Source organism: Lathyrus oleraceus, chromosome 5 (genome assembly GCF_024323335.1).
Source record: "Lathyrus oleraceus cultivar Zhongwan6 chromosome 5, CAAS_Psat_ZW6_1.0, whole genome shotgun sequence".
Taxonomy (NCBI): Eukaryota; Viridiplantae; Streptophyta; class Magnoliopsida; order Fabales; family Fabaceae; genus Lathyrus; species Lathyrus oleraceus.
This window is the reverse complement of record NC_066583.1, coordinates 228362010-228383636: the sequence shown is the minus strand read 5'-3', so window position 1 is coordinate 228383636 and position 21627 is coordinate 228362010.

Below are 21627 nucleotides of genomic sequence, written 5' to 3'. Positions count from 1 at the left end.
TCCATAGATTAAGCAATCCATTTTGCTTCTATCTACGCTTTTATCCAGAAAGTACTGGAATGCTCTGTCATATCTGATGATGCAATCAGTACCAGAAACTTCTGAAGTTATTTCCTCCTCTAGTTTTGAAATTTTGCTTTTCAAAGTAGAGTTATTACTTTATAAAGAAAATACTTTTTCGTTTAGAGAGGAAATATCATTCTCAAAATCTCTCTAAGTTTCAGAAGAAGTTACTTGGACTTGTTTAAGGTCCTTGTATTTGATTTGAAGACTCTGGTACTTTTCCAGCATTTCAGAAAGATAAATTTCAATATCAAAACGAGATAGATTAGAGAATACCTCTTCAGAATCGGAGTCAGATTCTGATTCTAACAAAACCTTGTCTTCTGATTCCTAAGAGCTTGTGTGATCCTCAGTAGTTGCCATCAGTGCAACATTAGCTTTTTCTTCGTTAGAATATTCTTCTTTAGATTTTGAGTCATCTCAGGTAGCCATCAGCCCCTTTATTGACTTTGGAGAAGTTCTTCTTGGGCCTTTTGTCCTTCTTCAACTTGGGACAGTCATTCTTGTAATGGCCTGGCTCCTTGCACTCGAAACAAATAACTTATTTTCCATAAGTTTGCTTCTTTTGACCAGATGAGGATTCGAAGCGACCAACAATCCTTCTAACTCCTTTGAATTTCCCTTGACCACTTTGCATGTATTTCTAGAGTCTGTTGACTCGCCTTGAGTTTAGAGACAGCTCATCATCATCTTCTGAGTCTTCATCAGATCCTTCTGATTCTTCCTCAGCTTGATATGCTCTAGTCTTCTCAGGCTTGGATTTTAGAGCTACATATTTACCTCTCTCCTGAGGTTCATCTTCTTCTAGCTCAATCTCATGACATCTTAAAGAACTAACAAGTTCTTCAAGACTAATGTTGTTGAGATCTTTAGCCAACTTTAATGTAGTTACCATAGGTCTCCATTTTTTAAGAAGACTTCTGATAATTTTCTTGACATGATCAGCTGTAGAATACCCTTTGTCCAAAACCTTAAGTCCTGCAACAAGCATCTGAAACCTTGAGAACATGGTTTCAACATTTTCATCATCTTCCATTTTGAAAGCCTCATATTTCTGGATTAAGGCCAAGGCCTTCGTTTCCTTTACTTGAGCATTTCCCTCATAAGTCATTCTCAGAGAGTCAAAAATGGATTTGGCAGAATCTTTGTTTGTTATCTTCTCATACTCCGTATAAGAGATAACATTAAGCAAAATGGTTCTGGCCTGATGATTTTTGAAGTCTTTCTTTTGTTGATCAGACATAGCACTTCTTGTTAAAATATTTCCTTCAACATTTATTGGGTGAACATAGCCACCAATTACGAGATCCCAGAGATCAACATCATAACTAAGAAAGAAACATTATATTTTGTCTTTCTAGTAGTCAAATTTTTCACCATAAAAAATAGGTGGTTTAACACTGTAATAATCTTTATCATTATTATTAACAGCGTTAGCAGCGTTAGTAGCAGCCATTATTTCTCACACAACTGGATCGATACTGAACACTGTGAGATGTTGATAAAAACTTTATATCACAATCAGAACCGGAGCTCTGATGCCAATTGAAGGTGTGAAAAACACAAGAAAGGGGGGTTTGAATTGGGTTTTACAAGAAAAAAGCTTTTTCTAAAACAAAAACACCACTAACAAGTTAAATAATGAAGAGATAAAAGCACAATGATTTTTATCCTGGTTCGCTTGAAACTCAAAGCTAATCCACTCCATCCGCCAAGTTGATTTACCTTATACACAAGGACTTAATCCACTATAATCAACAGATTACAATAAACACAAAGAATACCCTCCGTTGTCTTCTCAAGGATCCAACTAAACCTTAGTCTCCTCAAGGACTCACAAAGAACAACCTTCTTTGTCTTCTCAAGGATAACCTCCTTGAGGAATCAAACAAATAGTTTGAATAAAAGTTTATGTGTTACAAGATGCTTCTTCAAAAGCATATTTACACAAATGAGTAATAAATACTTAAATAACATTGTATACAAAAGATGATAGTTTTTCACAAAGAAAATTAGCCTGTCAAAATACTTGTGTAGATCAGCAATTTCTTCAAGTCTCCAATGCATGCTTATATAGTGTAAGCATGTGACCTTTGGAGGGGAAAATGGGGAAATCTCCTTGAACGGATGTCCATTGTTGTATGAGAAAGGAGTGATAACACGTATTGTCCTTTCTCCCACATAATTAGTGACATGTGTGATGAATAGTATAATCCTTGCCCATGAAATCGGGTAGTGGAAAGGTTGTTCGAATTTGTACTATGTACTATTTGATCACGTTCTCATTTGATCTTATCTTTAGACTAATTGACTTCTAATAAAAGATAATTGAAGCATGAAGTAAAGAAGTATAGAGCTGGATTCAGAAACTTCATAACCTTGGGTCAGAACCTTGACAGCGCCAGTAGTCTGGCTTGAGTTCTTCAGTGTCTTCAGAATCTTCAGAGTCTTCAGAAACCTCAGTTAGAACCTTGATAACTTCAGTCTCTTGTCTTGAGATCTTCAGAGTCTTCAGCTACATAACACAACTTCAAAAGCTTGTTGATCAAAGTCACGTCTAGAAGCAGAAACTGAGAGAATATTGCAACGACAATATAGAGTCTCTTGAGAAGCCTCTGATGGGTGAGATAACACAGAAGCAGAAATAACATTATAGCATCAATATTGACGTCTTTCAGAACTTCTAATTGCAACACATAAGCGAAATTGGAATGCAAAGTTCAGAAACTGATGATGTTGCTCATCATATGATCAGAATAAGAATTGGTTGTTAAAGCTACACAATAACAAACCATTAGGGTTCCAAAATTATTCACACATAAATACAACATTGTTATTATAAAAACTCAAGGTATAGATGCAGAACCAAATCTTGTTATAACATTAATGTTCCCCACTAAAGTACTAAACCTAATTCCCCAACCAAGCTTTGATTCAGATTCCTTCAGTTGAGTGTGGGTTTCTTCCCTAGCAGAATACATAATTTACTTGATCCTCAGTTGAATCCAAATCTTGGAACCCCCAGTTGAAATGGAGTTTGTGTGGTTGTCCTTTTTTATTAGACAAAGATTGTCTGGATTTATCCTCGGTGTTGTTTATCTCCAGTGATGGCTAGCCGAATATCCAGTTATATTGTGATTTTTATTTCATCACCAGTGTAACTGTTGTGTCTGTTTTGTCAGCATAAACATAACATGCATACACAGGTTATGTGTAGCTAAATTCGTAGTCATATTCATTTTGTATTTTCTTGATTTGATTACTTCACCTTGGTTGCGTTTCTCCCAAGTGATACTTTTATTTTCTCCAATAGAGTTGTCAACCTTAAGCAGAAAGTGTATATCCTTTCTATTTCCCCACTGAGTTATCTCTCGTGGAATATTTTGATTTTGCTTTCCTTTTCGTCCATGGATCGGGAAAATCCCTTGTTGGGTTTTGTTCCTCGTTGGGTAGTGTCTTGTTTAACAGTTTCTTTCCAATTTATTCCTATATTAAACTCGGTCTCTGACGATTTTAATGATTAAGTCTCTCTAGGCTGTGAAACCTAGATTGAGAGTGCATTTATTTTTCACCTTTGAATACATTGTCCCCTCAGGAAGAATCTATTGGCAGTTCCCCATTGAAGATGAATTTTATTCCCCCAGCAATGTTGTTACAACATTCCCTTGAAGTTTATACCCAACAACGAGTAGTGATTTATTTATTTGAGAAGCTTGTTTTGTTCGTGGATTTCCTTGTGAATGACAAATGGTAATCTCTTCCCGAGAAGTTTGTATGTCCCCAATGAAGCTATCAATACCTTAAATTACCCTTCATCAAATAAATATCTCTTCAGGAAGTTTTCATCAAAGAAGTTTGAAGATCAATATATCAATTTTCCTTTCATTAGATGGTAATCTCTCTGAAAGTCTCGAAGAGAAGTATGATGAAGTTATTCTCATCAAATGGTTATCTCTCCATAAAATTCCATCAGAGAAGTTTGTCGAATATTTTTACAAGTGTTCTATCTGCTTCATGCAATGTAAACCACAACTAATGGCACATTCCCTGGTAAGTTCGTTATCAAATTATGATTATCTCCCCAGTAAATAGCGGTACAAATGATTTTCTCTTTATTTGAGAAATTCGTTTAGCAAATTAACTGACCCACATCCCTTTAAAGATCCTCAGTGAAGTTATCAATTAAGAAAATGGCTACCCTTTTAGGAGCTTGTTTGCTTATCCTTTTTCAAGTGGAAGACTTGATTAAAGAAGAAGCTGAGACCCGTTCGTGGTTTATGACCAGAATTGTGGGGAAGTTTATTACCCTTTTCAAGTGGATGACTTGATTAAAGAAGAAATTACGACCCGTTCGTGGTTTATGACCGAAATTGTGGGGAGGTTTATTACCCTTTTCAAGTGGAAGACTTGATTAACAAAGAAAATGTGACCCGTTCATGGCTGTTGACCTGAAGCGTTAGGGAGGTTTATTTGATCATTTTCAAGTGGAAAACTTGATTAAAGAAGAAATTGAGACTCGTTTGTGGCTTACAACCCGGTGCGTTAGGGAGGTTTATTTTCTTTTTCTTAGTGGATTATTTAGTTAAAGAAGAAACTAAATCATATTTTGTTAATGGAAGTTTGTTATTCTTCAACTGGACTCGTTATTTGAACAGACGATCATCTCTTTATCTAAGAAATCTGTTGCGATCCGATATTTTTCCTGATTTTATTACCTTTGCTTAGGCTATCATATGTTTGGTAATAGGTAATATTTCTTTCTCCTGTGAAGCTACCTTATGATTGGTAGTTGATAGTTTATTCCCTAGTGAAGTTCCTATCTTTCAAATTGTCAGAATCACATTTTTTTTTGTTTTTACAACGAGGTTGCAATCCTTTCCCAGTAATATTAATCATTTCCCAGTAGATTAGTTTGTTGTTATTCCCCAAAGAATCTTTGTTTGTATTCATATCATATCATTTTGTGGCATCTTAGGGGCCAAAATTGTCCATGTTTGTATTTAAGTCTCTCCCATCTCGTCGAGACAAAAATGTCAATCTTCATATTTTTGGATGGAAGAAACTTAAATAGGGGCATCTATCATACCCTAATTTTTACCCCTAAATTCCCATATTATTTTCATCATTTGCATAGAATCAAACATCTCATGTGTATATCTTTTATGCATTACCAACCTTAAGAAAATACAAAAATATGTTTTGTCTTGTTTAATTCTTTCACAAGGTAGGTGTGTTGGCTTAAGGAGCTCAAGTGATTGACTGGTCAAAATTATGGGAATTCCTCAGTAATTCAAGCTTCTCATTCATTCACAATAGTCAAGTGATTTAAATTCATCAAAATCAAGTTCAAGATTCAAGATTAACAAGTTCCAAACTCATTTGATGCCTAAATTAGGGTTTTGATCAAGATTGCTCTGATATTGACTTTTGGACAAAGACATGATCTAGTGGTTTTAAATGTCACTCAAGGTTCTCAAGTGCTTAATTATGATCCATTCATTTTCTTCAATTGGCTAAAGAAGTTTGATTCATTGATCATTGAAGATTTGGAATTCATGTGATGAAAAGTCAACTGCTCAAGGTCAAAGTTTGACTTTTGAGATTTTTTGGTCAACCATGGGTTTCTCAAGTCAAGAATCATGAAAATATGGTTGATGAATTCATTTGATCAAGTTAAATCAAGAAAATCAAGAAAAAGTTCAAGAATGTGAAATCTAGGGTTTTCAAAATTTCTCTAAGTTATGAAATTGCATGTCCATGAAGCCCACTTTACAAGTTTGTAACTTCTTACTCAAGCCATCATTTTTCATGATCAAAATATGTATTTGTAGATGATGTTCCATACTTCAACTTTGTAGAAATAATGAACCAAAGATATCATAAGGATGGGAACATATGAAGTGATGAAAATGAGATCTCAAAGCTGTAAAATTGTTCAACACTTGGAAAATTTTCCAACTATTTAGCAGTTGAGATTGTCAAAGTTGATGGCCAATCATCTCCATGATCTAATATGAGTTTCTTCAAATTTCTAACATTAAAGTTCTAGAGGATGGGAAACTCTTCCCAGAGAGCCCATTGGCGTGAATTTATCACTTGAGCTAGGAGTTTCGAAGAAGGAAAGTCACCATGTTAGGCCAAATAGAAAGTCCATCTTCATGTCAAGTTTCAGGTTCAAGCCAAAGCCAAACCTCAAGATCTGGCTTTGCAGCCTATGATTCTCCTAAATCTCAGCATAATGAGTGTTTTATGCAAACCATTGATGCATTACACAAGGGCTTGAACCATTATCCAAACAACATACCATTCATGAATCATTTTGCCATAAAACTTCATCGCCATTTCCATAAATATCACTTTTCTCAACCACTTTTGCTTAGAGCTTTGTAAATAGATATTTATTTGATCTTACTCTATCTAAACACCAAAAGTAAAAATACTTTTGTAATTTTCACCATTTTTTTAGATTTGGTCCAAAGTCCATCAAACAATACAAATAACCACTGCACCAAATCTGAATTCATTCACTACAAAAGGAGGCCTCATTGAAATGCTCTTACACACAAAATAAAATCCATTATTTCATCATCAACACACTCATGAGGACTCAAGGAAGCTAGAGGGGTCATTATTTCTCATCTAAAAGTGCTTTTGAAGGTGCAACGGACACACTCCGTTAGGTAAAAAAAACTCATTTTGAACTCCCTCATAAAATCATCATTTTCACTCATTCTTATTTACCATTATGTTTGTTTTGACATAACCCTATTTTGCTCCTTTTTCTCTTCTTTTTTCTTTTTTTATTTTTTTATTTATTATGTCAATATTGAAAATAAAAAAAATTATTTATTTTCTTTTCTATATTTTTATGTTTAAAAATGATATTTATTTTGTTATTTAGTTTTTAATTTTATATTTAAAAATCCAAAAAAAAACTTTTTTATTTATTCTTTTTTATTTTTCATTTAAGTATGCTTTGATTCAATTTTCCCCATGATTAATTTGCTCCTATTTTGATCCATATATGTTGAACACCTAGATTAAACTTGGACTTAGACTTGATGCTAACTTGTTTATTTGATTTGTACTTGAAGTACATGGATGTTTATGGTTGATGATTTGCGTTGAAACCCTAATGTATGAACCTTAGAGGCGTGGACCTTAATGACTTGAACCCTTGTATGATGTGAAATTTTGTCATAAAATGGTGTTTTGATGTGCTTTGAACTTACTCCTAAACATTGCTTTAGTCTTGATGCATGACATAGTTGTTTAAGGTTTAACATGCTTGTATGCTTGTATGATCCATGTGTTATGAACTATTCTCTATGTCATGCCTTTTGCTCCATTCTTTATTGATGGCATTGATTGGTGTCTTAAGATGTTTAAGCTTGATACATGGAAGTGATTTTGTTCATATGCTTGCTTAGTGCGTATTGTTAATCCATGATATTTCTTGTATGATACTTGTGCTTATGTTTTAATCCAAGGGAAAGGGATTATAGTTGACTTATTGTCATGTGCAAATTCATTGTGTGTGTTTGTAGCTTCATTTACCCACCTTTGCCCTTTAGCTCCTTCTAAACCCTAGTCCAATCTTAGGACTTTTCAAACTTGAACTTCTTTCATAAAAAAACCTTGACTTTAGGTCATTTAATTTTAAAACTTTCTTTCTTCATAAATGCTTCAAAAAAACTTTAAGCACGTCAAACTCTTTCTATAAGACTAAAAAACAAAAATCTCATTCAAAACTTTTGCCACTTGGCTTTTTCGTTTTTAAACCCTTTCTCAAAAGAGACTAGACATGAATCATCTTTATAGTTGAGATATAAAGCTCCTACCCCATATTAATTATTGAAATTGATGTTGATTCTTTTCCATATGAAGGAGTTAGTGGCATACTTGTAGATTCTATATCCAAGTTGGAGTCCTTCCTTCATCATGATGCAAGGATCCATCTTCTCATATTTGTGGTGGTTTAGATGAGTATTCTCCTTAAGATGACAATTTGTCTCTTCTTCTAAAATCAACTAAACAAACCCTTTTGTTATTTGTACCCCGAACTACGGGATTTTGATCCTTCATTAGTACGTAGACACAGGACTTTATGTCTTTTCAAATCAAAAAGCAATAAAACACATTTCTCTTCTCATCCCCCCGATATTTAGCAAACAACAATAACCAAACACAAATATCTCAAGAGGTTCCTATAGGATACTATAGATGATCGGGGTGTTAGTACCTTCCCTTTTCATAACAAACCCCCGGACCTTCAATCTCTTTATTGCACTGTTTTACATTGCATATTTATGGGTTATTTGATCTTTTCCCCTTCCCTTGGATAAATTAAATTTCGGTGGTGACATTTTATTTTGCGAGTCAAGTTAACCTAATAGCTTGGTCTCCGATTCTCACCGCGATAGTGACTATATTATTTTTTTGTGAACCAAATGATGTTAGAGGCCTATTTAATGAGTTTTATCCCTACATGGTGGAGGATTATCAAATGACAAATATTATTGTAGGAGATAACTTTAAAAATATGTTATTGAGGGAATCGAGGGATCTTTTTGCTGCTACATGGAAAACTAATCAAAAAGTACAATCTTCCAATGTTGATAATAGAAACAAATGAAGTCGGGGGAGTGCCAACAACTATTCAGGAAGAGTTGTCGGTCGAAATTCCAAATGAAGATATTCAATATGTTGAGAAGTTAAATAATGACCAGATGAGTGCTTACAATATAATTATGAATGTCATCCACCAAAAACAAAGTCAATTTTTTGCTGTTGATGGTCTTGGAGGGATAGGTAAAACTTTCCTTTATCAAACTATAATGGAAAATTTTAGACGTAATAGTGAAATTGTCTTAGCAACATCTTCCTCAGGCATAGCTGCTACATTATTACCTGGTGGTAAAACTGCACGCTCTCGATTTGGGATCTCCATTGATATAGAGTCCCTTTTTATTTGCAAAATAACAAAGAATTGCGACCTTGAAAAACTCATTAGAATAACTAATGCAATAATTTATGATAAAGCACCCATGATAAATAGATATTATGTGGAAGCATTAGATCGATCACTGCAAGATATTATAAATATCAATGCTCCATTTGATGGAAAAATAATGATCATGGGAGAAGTTTTTTTTTCATGTGCTTCATGTTATTGAAAAAGGAAGTAGAGGACAAATGATTTCAGCGTGTATTGTTAGGTCTCAATTATGGGCCACCATAAAGATCCTACGTTTGCGCCAAAATATGTGATCAATTCATGACCACGACTTTGCACAGTTTCTAATGAGGATTGGAGATGGAAATGAACCTGCTAAAGAGGATGACATGGTCAGGATGCCTGCTAAAATTTTAATACCATGGGAAGGATAAAACTCCATAAAAAAGCTTATATAACATACATTTCCCCAATTAGAAAACCATGGATGAGATACTTCATATATGGTGGAGAGAGTCATACATACTCCCAAAAATTGTGATGTACATATGTTGAATGACATGATTATTAATAAGTTCCCTGGAGATGAACATATTTTTTTATATTTTAATGAGGTTGAGGGTGATACTCATGATCTATATCAACAGGAATACTTATACACAATTGCTCATGATACTTTACCATCACATATTTTAAAGATAAAAATAAGGGCTCCGTTGATGTTGTTGCAAAACATAGACCCTAAATTTGGGTTATGTAATGGGACAAGATTGTTATGTCGTGTTTTTTATGAATTTGCTTGATGCTGAAATACTTATAGGCTACAATGCTGGAAAAAGAGCTTTCTTGCCAAGAATTAAGCTCAAAACCACTGAAGGTGCGGGACTTCCTTTTGTGCTTATTAGAAAACAGTTTCCTGTCAAACTAAGTTTTGCAATCACTATAAATAAATCTCAAGGACAACCAATTCTAAATGTCAGAATTTATCTTTGACGACATGTTTTCAGTGACGGGCAATTGTATGTTGCTTTATCAAGAGGTGTTTCGCATGCTGCAACAAGAGTGCTAATTAAAGACATAAAAGTAGATGGGGAAGAAGGAGATTTTTACCAAAAATATAGTTTTTAAAGAAATTTTGTTGCCGCAAACTCGGGTATTTATCTATTATGTTTAATCGTTCAACTTTACTTTTTCAATGTCACACTTGGCATGTACTCAATAAATTACACTATATTGTTGACTACTAAAATTTACTTCATTTGTTTTGCAGTGAAATGAGAGATATTTCTGATTTCAATTCCATGATTGACCTTCCTATTAAGCAACAATGTAACTTAATGTCTCTTTTAATGTATATGTTTATTTTTTTAATAAACTGTGAGAAATATTGTTTCCTTATTTTATCTAAATCTCTAACAATATTTATAACAATATATAAAGACAAAATTTAATTTTTATGTAACCTATTTTGATTTTCCATAATATGGTATTCCTAACCACCAAATTATTTCATTCACATTATTGATTTTCTTGGAAAAAAATGGTTGAATAAAATCACGTCACAATATGGTTTTCTCAATTCAAACAAATTTTAATGCGCGGATATTACATATTGCAAACAAAAATTAATATGTATATGAATAAATATCATATGTTTCATCATATAAATAGTTTATATTAAAATCAAATTTATAAAAAAAGACGTTGTTAATATTTTCACGCGTTAGCGCAATAAAAAAAAAGCAGACAAACGGGCACGTGCCCATTTGGACGTTAGTCTATTTAATTCAAAAACTAATGTATGAATAGACTTTATAAACACAAAAATGTTTTCTAAATAAAACGATGTAGGACTTTAAAATAGACTTATTCTCTAGTCTCTCTCATAGCTGATGTGTGATGTTGATGATTTTCAAGATGACATTTCTCATTTCTTGCATCATTGACTTGGATTGATCTATGCTCCAACATGAAGGAATCATCATTCATACCATGAAACAACATCTTTTGCAAATTATTGTTTCAATAATCAAATCCATTGTTGGTAATTTCAAGACCAGATAAAGGATATGAACGATTGCCTTGAACTTCATGCCAGTGTCCTCCATCATCTGTTTGCTGCCAAATACGTAATAAACTGGACAAACAAATAGTGCAATGCCAATATGAAAATAGCCGAAGAGAGTATTAAGATGAAAATCAACACCAAGAGACATAACTCGATTCTTCATAGACATAATTTAAAAGAAAGTAATTTAAATCCTTAAGTTATATTGTCAAAGAAAATCCTTAAGTTATGGTGTCAAAGAAAATCCTTTTATTGAAAAGAAAGTAAAAGAGTATAACAACCATAAAACAATTATATGTTCCTATTCGTAAAAGATAATTATTGTTTCAAAATGCAAGTTAACTAGTGAGTTTGATGGGTTATGTTGATTTTACCTTGAAGAAAGGTTCATGAAAATATTTTTTAGGATTAGATTGCACTAAAGTCTAGGGGCGGAGGTGAAAAATTCTAGACAACAAGTCAAGCGTCTTGCGTCCAAAATAATCAGAGTAAGGGTAGGAAAGCTTCATTCTTACTCATTCCCCACAACTTAAGGCTCATGGCGCACAATACTAATCATAGTTTTAAGTATTTTTGAATTTGATTATGAAAATGCCACTTGACATTGAATCAAGGGTTTATTTATTTAATTATGAAATTGGGTCATGTAATGAATATACAAAGTAACCAATAAGAAAGTAAAGGGTCTCATTGTAAGGTAGCCTAAGAGAACGCCTTGTGTGTGCAAAAGTGACATAAGCTAAACAAATGATAATGGTCTTACAAATATGTCTCCCTAGGGTAGTACCATGATGTCATTCTTACAACGGTATGTAAGTTACAGATGAAATCTAAAGTTAAAAAACCAAGTATCACAAAGTATGGAAAGGTCCTCCAAGAAAAGGTCCTAAGATGAGATCCTCTAAGTCCAAGTTGATTACGAGTGGAATGATTCTTTTTTGTCTTAACATTTTATCATATTTTTGTTATTTTTAATGTATGATAATAATAAAAGTAAAGACAATAATAAACATGCATGATGAGTTTATATAATGATGATAATGAGTACTTGAAATGTAAATTTCAATGTAACAACATAAAAGTAAATAACAAAGTAACAATGATAATAACAATGGTTAGTCGTAATCAAAGTTAGTAAAGTTAAGTATGGTTAGTAGTATATACAAGTCCAACACTTGAGTATTGGCTATCATTAGGTCAAAAGATTCAAAATACGGTGCATCAGGGGATAACTTATCACTGAAGCAAAGTATTGAAGATGATTAATGATCAACTTACAATAGATTTGTAACAATTAAAGTTATGCAAACCTCAAGTATATCTATCAATAGCTTGAGAAAAGAAAGACTATACCAACTCAAGGGTTAATGAATTGATTAGTGATTAGGTTAGACAAGTTATAACAATCAATGTATAATATAACAAGTTAGTATAAAAGTTAGAGGGTATAACAAGGGAAACATAATGAATCAAATGAAACCAACAAGTTAGTATGTATACAAAATAAGCTTCATCCATTTGTCAAATGATCCGAGTGTGGTTGATATAGAGATAACATATCCATATCTCAAAGTATCATGAATGATCCATTGATCATTCATTAATAGATTTAAAGTATAAAAGGTTAAAATATTCATAATCAAACCAATATCATGACCTAATAGACTTCATTAGCTACCAATGTTCAATACCTCATAAGTCTATAAAAAATTGCTCAAACGACATAAAATAAAACATAATAAAGTAGTAGAGACAAAAACAATATGAGTTTGTGTTGGGCATATTTTTAATAAAATAAAAAAAAGTGGTAAAAAATCAAGAGAAATATAAACTAAATGGGGTAAAAATAAACAAAACATAAGAAAAAAGAAATAAAATGGGACAAGTGAACGCGCTGGGGGTTGAACCCCTGACCTTGGGGTCATGGAGGGTCAACCCCTCATCCACTAGGTCAAGCACCCTTTGGTGATTCAGAAGCGCATCCATGTAATAAAATAATAAAATAAATAATGAAATGAGATGTGCGTGTTAGCTGGCCAATCAGAGAGAGCCAACAGATATATTTGAATTTAAAAATGCGCGAAGCCAAGTCATCTTCAACCTTGAGACACCAAAATCAAATCCTCAAAACATTAGTTTTTCATGGGATTTAAACATGGAATCATCACCTATGCATAATAAAAACTAACCTCCACACACATGAGCCATTGATTGGCTTTGAGTGTGGAGTATTTTGCAAATAAATCTTAAGAACAAGTTAACCTAAAATAAAAATTAAATAAAGGATAATGAACAATCAGTACTCAAACCATAGGGTTAATGATTAGAGAATAATTTTGAGTTGATTTGTAACTTGTTTTAGTGAAGGGTGTGAGGGTAACTACCTGATCGGATATCAGTTTTAAAAGTGAACTCCGATGAGTTGGTGCAGCCCTGATAAGGTGTTGGGAAGATGAGTTAAGGTTTGGAAAAGTTTCAGTGATGCTTAGAGAAGGATTATGGGTTGTTGGTTTGAACTGAAAATCTTTGAAACTCAAAAATCATATCTCTGTTTTTGAAGGGAGAACTTGGTTTTACAGCAGGGTGATTATGGCTTTCTAAGCTTGGTTCTGAAGTGGAATATCATCCCCTAGTTATAGGGAAGGTGTTGGAATGTATACGTGGGAGAATGAGGGTGGTTTGATCAGAAATCACATGTGACTTGGAGCATGCTCGAAGATGGATTTTTAGGGATGTGAATTGGCATGTTCTAACCTGTTTTGCTTCACCAACCGAATGGTTTTGGTCATTAGCATCAAACAAGAGCAACCAAAGGCTTCCCAATGAGATGTTATGCATTTGGCTTTTATCCAATTTGGGGAAATTCTGAACATTGCACATGGCATCGGGTTCCATGATTTGTGAGGTTTCCATACCAAATTTGACTTCTATTTGGGCCTTAGTGTGTTTCATAACATGTTACAAGTCAAAAGGGATCATATTTAGATGGATTGGAACCTTGGTGATTCAATTTGCAATTCTGGCTAACATGGTTTGATTTGTGAATCATGACAATTTCCAACTTTTGAACCAAGGCCAAATCAAATTGGCGTGTACATTTTGCATGAAATTTGTGCCAAATGTTCCTTACCATGTCATTGATTAAATTCAAATGGAAATGTGGTAAAGTAGTGTTATTGGTCATGTTTATAGGGTATGTTATGCATATTGGACCTGCTTGGCCAATGCAAAAGTTAAGGTTATTGCTCAATGAATTAGGTCTTGGACCTTAAAACAAAGTTGAAGAGGGACTCAATTAGGACGTTTAGCATAAAGAAGACCTTGAAAATATTTTAAGGTGAAAAAGTTATGGGCTTTGGACCAAATCATAGGCCATTCTTGACAAAATGTGACCAACCAACTTGACCTAGAAATTTGACTTTGAGATTCCTTGATTTTTAAAGCATAATAGTGGATGTTTGAAGCTAATATGATCATATCATGATGTAAATGAGGTTTGGAGCTTTGTGGTGTGGTTTTAGACCATGTTCATAGGTGAATACAATGCCTTGAAAGTTCACAAACCATGACCAAACCAAATGACTTGTAACATGAATCGAATGAGCGTGTTTGAATGGTGAATTATGGTTAGATTTAACTTGAGTTGGTGGTAAATGAATGGTGGTATGATATGGTGATCAAACGAAGCAAGGTCAATGCTCAAAGGATGCCCAAACTAGGGTTTCTTGAATCACAAGTTTCATCAAGAACCAATGTCAGACAAATTAGGGTTTAGTGATGCAAGGGGTGTATTGAGATGATTCAAAGGATTAGGGTATGAACATACTTTGGATTTTAGGGGTCTTCAATGACATGGTCAATATTCAAGGTGAACCATGACTTGTACAAGCCAATGAGGGTCAAGAGATATGACCGAGGTCCTTGGGTGACCAGATGAATCTTCATGTGTCTTCAAAGGGGACTTACCATCCAATTTGGGTTTGGAGAGTGAGGAAGATGACTTGAATAAGGCTTAACATGTTTAGTTTGGTTTTTTAACAATCAAACTCTCATTTAAATTTCCCTCTGTCGTGATTTTATAGAAGCTTCAAAAGGTAGTTGTTGTGTAAACGTGGAAACCCATCATGATTCTATAAATTCAATGTTAAACCACACATGGCATTCTGAATTTGTTGTGCTAGCGAGTCTGCGAGTCTTTGCTACAGATGTGTCACCCACTGCAACTTTATATCCATCATTATCTAGTTTCTTTCTCACCATCGTTTCAGCTACATTGGAATATGTTTCCTTTGTTACACTTTCTATAAAACAAGAAAACTTTCAGGCCAATGCATGCTCTGGTATTAATTTGCATATATCCTTACATGAAGCAACACCACAGTAAAATTAAATGAAGTAGAAAGAAACAAAATTGAACAATGGTCAATTCATTAAATTATAAAGCCTTTCAAGTGCCAAGTCTACAACTGAAACTCATAAACTCAGTTTTCTAATTTTCTTACAAACAAAAAAGCACTAATTGCATAATAGAGAATGAATTCAACCTAAGAAGAATTTTTTTATCACATCCCCTTATATATTCCCTCTTTCTCAAATTATAAGTCACTTTGTCAAAAAAAAGTGTCCCAAATTATAAGTCACTTTACATTCCCAATGATATTTTTCCAATATACGTTCTATCATTTATTACTATTTATTTTTCCAATTTTTTAAATCTCTCTTTCATCTATAATAAATGAAGGACAATATTGTAAAGTCATGTATAATTTCTCTTTTTCATACAACATTGATTATGTTTTTTAATTCACATGAAATATCTAAAATGTCTTATAGGACGGAGGGAATAGATTATAATTTACTCTACCTTTCTCGCATTAATATCATAGAATGTTACTCATTAAACTTTGGGCTATCAATCAACTTTGATTACATGAACAAAGTTACATTCCATGAGTCTAACAAATTTGAAATAGTGTGCATCTCCGACTTTAAATTCATTCCTCTTACAAAACTGTTTCTACCCACATCAAATTTTATTAATTCTTCATAGTTGATTCCCAAGTAGAAGATTGTGTCGCACAAATTTTCTCACGTTTCCACGCAAAACAAAAGTCTTGAAATTATTTTCTATAATATACATGTCTAGAATAATATATATGTGATATTAATTATGATACTAAAATCAAAATATAAATTTCTAAATGATATCATATTCCATGTAAGATATAAAACAAAAATATGGATACATGAATAATAGAACTGATATCCCACAATAAAACTACACGATCCAAAAGACACAACAAAAATAAAATGAAATAACAGAAACATATGCAATAATCTGCTCATGTCATCTTACCCTTGTATTTGTCTTGCCTCAAAGTACCTGAAACATCAACATGAGTGGTGTGAGATTACTAAATCTTAATGAGCTCTAGACTAAACCATTGAATCCGCTCGAATCTACAGAGTGCACTATCTTTATAGACGCTAAAGCCTATTCTAACTTGCATACTGTCATACCCAAATTTTGTCCGGGTAAAAAATATGCAACCAACATTTACTACCAAATGCTATAAGACATGTATCTTATCTTAAGACATAAGCCTCCGCTTGAGGTTTCTCAGCCCCTTGGTGACAACAAGTCTTCAAAGACATTTTTCATCTGTTAAGATCTTTTAAAAAAATATATTTGCTGCATTGGTTTTTACTGAAGCATGGGATGTTATGTGTATTTTTGGATAACAAAGCCCATTGTGGTGTACCCATGAAATCTCTTTGTTTCAAAGGCCCATTTGCATAAGTGTGTCCATAATTTAAAATGTGGTTTGAATCTTTTACATTACTAATCCAAAATCTATTTTCTTATTAGTAAGTATTAAGAGCCATGTTATTATTTTTTATGTTCACTTATTATTAGGCCATTTGCACATTCCAGAAATTTATGCCAAATTCTAAGTTCTTCATAGGTCCCTAAATTAAATTTGCATTTTTTAGGCATGTATTGTCGGTCTTAAATCAAAGTACCATATTTAGACTCATGTGTTGAAGTTGAAATTATGTTGTTTTAGATCAAGTCACTATATTTGGTTTCTTTGTGCCAAAGTTGAAAGTTTGTTGTTTTTTAGAGTTGAAATTGCATTGACATGTTTCATATTTGGTCATGGTTGTATTTTGTTAAATAATAACATGCTAGAGGCAACTTTTGGTTGGATGCTCATGGTGGTCCAAGTAGGTTTCCAATTGAAATAGAAGGACAAAGTTCAAAATGCTTTATATGATTAGCATAAATAAAAATATTGAGATAAGTTTTGAATACTTAAAAGGTAATTACATAGTTAAATTTAATCCAATAGGTTACAAATAGTCCAAACTATACTTTTAACCTAAAAACCTAATTAATTACATCTTAGTTTAATAAGAAGTTGTTGCAATTGATAGGAACGAATTCCCAAGAACCATTGCCCAAGAGACCAAAACCAGTAGACCGTTGAACCCTCCTTGGAACTGGCACGCCTCAAAACTTGCTTTCCTGAAGCTTCACGCAGCCAACCTTCCATCCACTCAAGTCACTTCACACTGTAACCTGCAGAGAGAAAAACAACTTAAATAAAAAGCCTTTTCCAAAAGCGCTTAAAGAACTGAAAAATAACTAATAAGTTAATCAGTTTAACACTTTATCCAGAAGACCAACATGAATACTAAAAAGCATTTTGAAAATGGTATAAAACAGTAACAAATTTATAAAAATGGAATCCCACATAATCTGGAGGAAAAAGGCGTAACAGAAAAGAGTTTTTAAGACTTAGAAAACTCAGCATTAAAAAGCATCATAAGTTAACAGCAAAGGAAGGACACAGCAGGATATATTTCTTAAAACCCAAAAAAAAACGAACAGAGAAAATTTCTGGAAATCCCAGAGAGCAATCTAAAATAGTTTCGTTAAGAACACCAAACACATGATATTCAAAAAACACCAGCAAATCATAAAAAGAAAAATACACTTTGCAATCGACACCATCATCAAAAAAACGAAAACAGAGGAAGGACATTGCAAAAGAGAGTTTGTCTACCTGGTTCCGTTGAGAGCGCAGCCGTCGGACTAAGCTCCAGGTTGGTTTCCTTTCCTCTCATTTCCTTCTTTTCGCATCGCCTTCATGATCGGATCTTTAATGCATGCCAAGCCCTTGTTCTTGTTTGCTTCAAACCCTTGTTGTTGTTGGTTTAGTTGAAGTGTTAGGGTTGCGTTTGAAATCTCCGATCTGGACGATTGGAGTTGTTTTTTTGGGAAATCTGAACCCGGATTCGAACTTAGAAAGTTTCGTTTTAGGTGAGGTAGGGTTGCGTGTCGTTGGACCACCGCAAGGTTGAGGCGGCACCGTCGCAGACGGCTGCCCGCCGCTCTCTTCTCCGACGAAGAGGTCAAAGAGAGAGACGCTATGTGCAGAGCGTTTTGTTTAGGGTTGGAAATTGAAGAGAGAGAAAGGCATTTGAAAAGTAACGCTTCTTTTTCCTATTTTTCGTTTTAAGCTGACCAAGGTGGATTTGTTTTCGGGCCTTTCGGTTTTGGCCCATCAATCCCCATCAACATGCGCCCCATCTGGGCTTTGTTGGCTTAAACAACCCATTTCCTTTTCTTGGTGTCATACACCGTAGTGGGCTTAAGAGACTTTCAGGTCCCATTTATTTTCTTTTTTGTGTTAGCCTAGGTTTAATTTAAACGTATTTGATTCAAGCATGAGTTTTATTTGTTTTACTAAAATCTTACTATCATAGTTATCTAATAATAGAATTATTTACTATTTAATTAATTAATTAAGTTTAAAATCATTATCACCGTTTGTTAGTTAAATGTAAGTAATTACTCTTTTTTTATGAAAATTGTGTGTGTCACCATTTTGGTTTATTTATCTATTTGTACAAATTATCGAGTTCGTATATATGGTGTGCTACAATCATGATGGGCTATCTCAATTTCACCAATGTAAAAATCATTCAAACCGATTTCAAAAATAAATCACGTATTTCTCGATTCAAAGTCGAGCCCATTTTCAAAACACCTCTGTAAGTCGATCGCTTGTAAAAGCATCGCCATCAACCTCACGTGGCTTACTCTTGGGCTTTCTTACAATGAGACCTATTCGGTTTTAACTAATCGATTAGATGGATTATTCACTAAACAAATTCAATTCATTCACAAAAATGCAAATTCTAAAACCTCGATCCGACATCGAATATTCTTTATAAAAGTTAAATTAAAATACTTAATCACATTTAAGCAACACTTCATTTGAAAATGAAAAGGGGGATGGTTTTGAGTTTTCAACTCCTCTCCTCGATTATTTGAATACGAGTTTTCTTACTCGGTTAGTCAAATGGTCGCCATTTCTATCCACTTAAGCATAAATAAATCAAATCCTTTTATAACAAGAAACCAAAAGGGAGATAATTTTGAGTCTTCAATTTTTTCTCCACGACTACTTGAATACAGGTTCTCTTACTTGGTTAGTCAAATTATTATCGTTCCTCTACAAACTTCCTAACCCTGATTAAATCAAAATATTTTTACAGTAAGCTAAATGAAAAGGGAGATGACTTTGAGTTTTCAACTTCACTCCTCGGTTGGTCGAATACGAGTTCTCTTACTCGGTCAGTCGAATAACTGTCAATTTCCCACAAACATACAACTTAATCAAATCATTTTCTTAACAAACTATACGAAAAAGGAGATGGTTTCGAGCTTTCAACTCCTCCTCTCAAATGCTTGGATATGAGTTATTTTACTCAGTCATTCAAGTACTTGTCGTTCATTCTAAAATACGTCAACCATATACAACCTTATTTTCATAAATACTCAGATGAAACAGAGAGCGGTTTAGAGTCTTCTATTCCCTTTCTCGATTATTAGGATATGAGTTGTCTTACTCGATTATCCGAGTAATCATCATCCGACCAAAATATCTTAACCTATCAAGTTTATCCTTTCTCGCCCTCGTGCGATTGAAACCAGTCAAACAAAACATCCAACATATTAACCCAACTTGTCACCCTCGTGTGATCAAAAACTCTTTTCAAAAAGAACACTATTTAATCCTTTCTGATGCGCACAACAAATTAGTGCTTAAGCCTCCGCCGAGAGTAGACAAGCCAATGTTTAGCCTTTAGGATGCATTCTAAATAGTCGTTCATTAAAAGACACCAACCAACCGTAGTTCCCCGAACTACGAATGCTCTGATTTCCTTATTATACCATAAGGATACGTAGGCAGGAGATTGTTGTATCTTCGCGAGCACACTAATAAAAAAACCTCCCTTTCCCTTTCTGAGATTCTCATCCATTTCTATTTTAATAATTTTATAACGTAAAGATAACAAACAAACATAAATTAACACTCGAAACACACATTAGAACTAAAAGGTTCCCGTTGAGTACAACGGACGTAAGAGGTGCTAATAACTTCCCCTTACGTAATACACTCCTGAACCCGAATATGGTTGCGACGACCATTATTCCATTTCCAAAAGGTTTTATCGATATTTTCCTATTCCTTCATTGGGATAAATAAAGTTTGGTGGCGACTCTATTCGAACATAAATATTTTCAGCGACCATCGCGAGGAATCGTATTTTTCGAGATGCGACAGATGGCGACTCTGTTGGGGAATAGCTCCAAGCAAAAGAGAGTGAAGCCTAATTTAGTTCAGTTGACGTATTGTGTGTTAATTTTGTGTATCTGCTTGTTATTTATTTTGTTATTATTACGTTGTCATAATTATTGTATGATGTTTTATTTGCTATAATTGGGGTTCTCTGGTTGGTGGTACTTAGTAAGATAGGCTCTCCACCCGAGTCTGAGAAAAACTATAAGATTAAGTTGGTGGTTGTGTAGTGGGCGCCCACAATGAGTCTTCCTTGTTGGGAAGAAACGAAGACCCCGCCTAGAGGAGGTTCTCTTGAAATATTATTGCCCAATGAGTTTTCGTCACGATGATAATGTTCTCAAGTTGGATCAATGACTCTAGGGACCTTTTAACCCATTATATATCCGGTGGTTATGTAGTATCTACCTGAAAAGTCCCAGACTTATTAGGTTAATACGAAAGCCCCAATCAGATGAGATCCCTTGGGCGTATTACTACCTTTCAGTGGTATTCCCAACCTCGATCTATGACTCTGAGAACTTTATTAGAACCTTGGATTTGAGAGTTGTGTAGTATGGACCCACTAGGAGTCTTCCTCTTTGGGATCATACGAAGGGCTCACCCAAACGAGACTCTGTTTAGGGATGTTATTAGCAGATGAGTTTTCATCATGACAATAACTTTCTTAAATATTGATTGATGACTTTGGGAACTTCTTACCTTTAGCATTCTACCAAAAGGGTTTTGTTTAGTAACCAAGAATACCCACTCGCATGACTTGTATATCAACCTACATGTGACACGCATAATATCATTCATAGCATAGCATTCATATTATTTTATTTCCAAGGAATCTGAGTATCATGAGTTGCAGGAATTCAAGAAACATGGAATCAAGCAAA